This window comes from Ruditapes philippinarum, unplaced genomic scaffold (genome assembly GCF_026571515.1).
Source record: "Ruditapes philippinarum isolate M1 unplaced genomic scaffold, ASM2657151v2 ctg2746_1_1_1_1, whole genome shotgun sequence".
Taxonomy (NCBI): domain Eukaryota; kingdom Metazoa; phylum Mollusca; class Bivalvia; order Venerida; family Veneridae; genus Ruditapes; species Ruditapes philippinarum.
In genome coordinates this window covers 105,432-110,160 of record NW_026860430.1, presented here as the reverse complement: position 1 = coordinate 110,160, position 4,729 = coordinate 105,432, and the positions used below count along the sequence as shown (strand labels likewise).

The following is a 4,729-nucleotide window of genomic DNA, read 5'->3' as shown; positions in this document are numbered from 1 at the left end:
TATTGATGAGTCGAGATTTTATGTGTCGATTTTTTCGATGTGTCGAAGTTTTTTGTGGTCCGTGTTAAGTAAATCTAGTGCAATTTACCACAAATAAGTCGAAGTCGTTCGATTATTTTGACACTTTCGATCTCGAGACATTTTTCACACCTTATCTGGCTGCGAAGGCGATTTCCAATTAACTTGTTTGACAGGTGTAATTACACAGCCTTGTGTTCAAACAGCCTTTGTTTGCGATAAAATGTGTGATTATATAATCGTTACTATTTTAATTGCCGTGATGGTATTTGAAAGTAAACAATAAGAACTACTTTCATTTGAAAACATCCTTGACCCGGTGTCGCGTGAGAATAACACGCGAAATATATAGTATAAGCTGGTTTAGTTATCGCCGTTTGTATTGTTACGCATTTTGTAACTCTATTGTATACGTCAACGGGAAGTCCAAAAAAAAAACGTTATTTAACATGCTATATTTATCATTGTAATATTTATCATTGTAAAATGTGAATATCAGATTAATGATGGAAAAACGTGAAATAGGTTTCGTTATATACCTAATTATAAGGACAAGTCACGGGTCGAAATTTTGCTATGAAATTGAGAGCGATTCATGAGTCGAAGTCCCGATGTGTCGAAGTTTTTACGCAAGTCCCTTCGACTTCGACTTACCGAAGTTCTACTGTACATATAGGAAAAGACAATGACCCCCCCCCCTGAGGGGCCAATTTTGACCCCAGGGCTTTTATTTAAACAAACTTGGTAGACACTAACTAGAACATATTTCATGCTTAGTATCTAAACTCTAGCTCTTTTGGTTTTTTAAAAGAAGATTTTTTAAAATTATACTCTATACAAATTAATGAAAATCAATGACCACCTGGGGCGGGGCCAATTTGACCCAAGAGCTTTTATTTGAACAAACTTGGTAGACATTCACTAGAAGATGTTTCATGCTTAATATCTAAGCTCAAGCTATTTTGGGTTTTTAAAACAAGATTTTTTAAGTTTTACTATATACAAATAAGGAAAATCAATGACCCCCCCAGGGCCTGGCCAATTTTAACCCAAATGCTTTTATTTGAACAAACTTGGTAGACACTGCCTAGTTGATGTTTCATGCCAAATATTTAAGCTCTAGCTCTTGCGGTTTTCTAAAAGAAAATTGTTTTAAGTTTTTACTATGTGCAAATAAGGAAAATCAATGACCCTCGGGGTCGGGTCAATTTTGACCCCAGGGCTTTTATTTGAACAAACTTGGTAGACACCCACTAGAAGATGTTTCATGCTTAATATTTAAGCTCTAGCTATTTTGGGTTTTTAAAAAAAGATTTTTAAGTTTTTACTATATACAAATAAGGAAAATCAATGACCCCCGGGGCGGGGCCAATTTTGACCCCAGGGCTTATATTTGAACAAACTTGATAGACACTGCCTAGTTGATGTTTCATGCCAAATATTTTAGCTCTAGCTCTTGCGGTTTTCTAAAAGAAGATGTTTTAAGTTTTTTCTTAAGGTTGCCATGGCAACCAGAGTTCTGCTTGGAATTAAATTCTTTGAACAATTTAAAGTTGACTACCAAAGGAATATTCCTGTGAAGTTTAGATGAAATTGGCTAAGCTGTTTATGAGGAGATGTCGTTTAAAGTAAAAGTTTACGGCCGGACGCCGGACGAAAAGCCATCACAAAAGCTCACTGTGTCACTTTGTGACAGATGAGCTAAAAAATCATTCACTACCATACATATTAAGATGTTATACTGCAAAGAATATTTTGCATGATGATAAAGTTTTTATGGGGAAAAAGATATAGTTGTGACTCTCTACAATGGAGTTTAGTATATAGTATAAATAACGTCATATTTTTCCCCAAATTGACTTTCATATATATTTTTCCCCTCCCTACCAGCGCCCAGCATCTCCCCCTTTTCCTAAAAAAATCATTGGATTTGATGAACATGTGAAACTATTGTCTAATGATTTTTATATTGACTTTTGGTGAAATTAACTAGGCCACCATTGTTCATCGTTAAAACTTCATGTTGCTAACTAGTGTACAAAATTAACACATGAAACAGAAACAGACATAGATACATTGTAAATGTAATAAATAAGTTACCTGTATTTGTAAAGTGACTAGTCCTCCTTCAAGATTAACTCTGTTATGTGTTTGAGCACGGAGAGCATTTCTCTTTGTTCATCTGCATCTGTATAAACCGGATCTCTTCTTCCCCAGCTTGCAAATCTACGTTACCATTCCGGATCATTTCATCTACAAAAGATGATATTAAACTGATAAATCTATGAGAAAGAGCCTCAATTCCAAAAATATCTGTGCCATAACTTGATAAGAGAAGGAAAGTTAATAGCAGCATTTTGACATTTTTCTGCACTAATTATTTGTTACTTTACCAAGTATTCAAAATACAGAATTTGATTTTATAAGTTTTATTTCAGAAAAAGACATTTCAGAACGAGATCCATAATTGTCTGATGTCATTTTATAATTTTAACATGTAGTATGTAATTCGAAATGTAAATTGATCTCTTCATTTAATGATTATACAAAAATCAAAGTATGTACACTTGTATTTTAAGATGAATATACAAAAACTTTTTCCTAGAAAATGCACACCTCATTTCTTTCAATCAATTTTCTTTCTTTCAATACCTCTGTGATAAAATAAATACAGTAATAGTTAATTAAAGAAATGAAAAAGTTATGAAATATACACTATGCAGTTATGCATTTTATTATCTGTATCAGTACTTGATTATATCACATGTTCAATAATAAATTTACCTATTGCAATATGAGCAACACATTTATCAAGGGTTATTTGTGCAATAAGCAACATTTATCACCTCTGTTTGGTTGCTATAGAAACTTAATTTTAGTGGCCATTATTTACCTCAAGAAGTTTGATGAAGAGAATTATGTGCTTCTTATTTATTTAAACATTTTGTTTATAAATGTTCATATACATAATACTTTACAAATAAAATTGACTGTACATGAACAACTAAATTTGAATCTGTAGATACTTTTTTCTTAAACATGTTCTCTCCATTGAGATAGGCTACAAATGTTATCACAGTCATTCGGAAACAATCATACAAACCTCTCATTCCTATGTGTTATGGCTTTTTCATATATATTTCTTAATTTTGTCATCTGTTCCTCTGCCTGATTAATCATAGTGTTCAATTTTGAAATGTTCATTTTTTGTTGTTCACATTTTTAATGCATTTCTTTCTCAATTCTTTGCTGCTTGGCAACCTCATTCCTCAAACCATCTCTCATTACTATACTGTTTATATGTTGTAATCTCTGTTTTTATAGATGTCTGAAATATAGTTATCAAAATGAAATGAGCAGTTTATGTTATAAAAAGAGACATACATTCAAATGACAAAATACTAATGCAATCATAGCAGATGAAATTTGTAATAACATTAAAATGTAAATACTAAAATCAATAATATTATACTAACATCATAAAAGAAAATAATTATGACACCAGAAGGTGAATACTTCATGCTCAAAATAAATGTAGTGATATCATTATAACTAATAACATCTTCATTCAAATCCATTGATATCAAAATAGATAATATGCCAACAAAATCAATGTGCTATGATATCACAATAGGTATGGTATCATAATGATCACATGACCAGATTTTATACTGTTAAAAAGTACTGTTACCTATGTAACAATACAAAATTCATAGTTACATGGTACACTTGCATTAACAGTTAGAATAACTCCCAGAGGCTTATGGGAAATTAAGATTTCAAAAAAGTGAGGGGTAATAACATCATTTATCCACTATGACATCATAATTTATATACTATGACATCGTAATTCATACATAATGACATAATAATAGATGATATAATATTATAATTTAAATGCTATCATAACAATGATTTGACATCACAAAATATGTTATTACATCATTATTTAAGTGTTCACAATAGAAAGAAGCATTATAATTAAAATGACAATATCACAATTGATATAACAACTTAAGATATAGCAAAAATGCATCAACATCCCAGTATCTCTGAATGACAGCAAAGCAAGAGGTGTAACCTAATAATTGTTCATTCTTGCATCATACGTACCTGTCTTTTTGAGTGGCTGCTGTGTCATTCTGTAAGATCTTGATCTTCTCTCTCATTTCTGCCGCTTTCTGTGTACTCGTCTGAATCAAGTTCACACACTTGTTATGCTCATTCTTTATAACATCATACCACTTGGCAAAATCTGCAATTTTAAGTCACCCATTAAAATACCTTTTCTGTAATTTGTACAGATTACATATCTAAGTTTTATTAATTAAGAATTTTTATGGCACACGAATTGCTAAAAATTTATGCTTAATTATGACTTGGAAAATAACTAAATAGAAAACACTTTGACTTCAATCCAATTCTTTCTATCAAAAAATGTAATAAATAAATATCATTCTAACATGCTTCACACTATTCCCCTATCAGACAGATAAGGCAATCAAGTGCAGTTTTACGCATCAAATTCAAATGCTTACATGTCATACGACATCAGATATGAAGTTTATAAGCCAAATGACGTCAGAAAAATTAATTCTACACTCAATGTAGTTCAACATATTTTTATCAATTTTCTTTTTTAAACTGATGTTAGAAAGGAAATAAATCTTAATTTTTCTTACAAAATAGTAAAATAATGAACAGTTTATTA

At 31.1% G+C, this 4,729-nt stretch overlaps 1 long non-coding RNA gene across 1 annotated transcript; it reads right to left on the bottom strand.

The window, feature by feature from the left end:
* Window positions 1-2,609: 2,609 nt before the first annotated feature.
* LOC132760050 (uncharacterized) lies at window positions 2,610-4,269 on the bottom strand. The gene is made up of 3 exons (XR_009629810.1): window positions 4,132-4,269; window positions 3,122-3,346; window positions 2,610-2,672 (listed from the first exon to the last, which is right to left on the bottom strand). It is a non-coding gene; the product is annotated as an uncharacterized LOC132760050 (long non-coding RNA).
* Window positions 4,270-4,729: the final 460 nt, after the last annotated feature.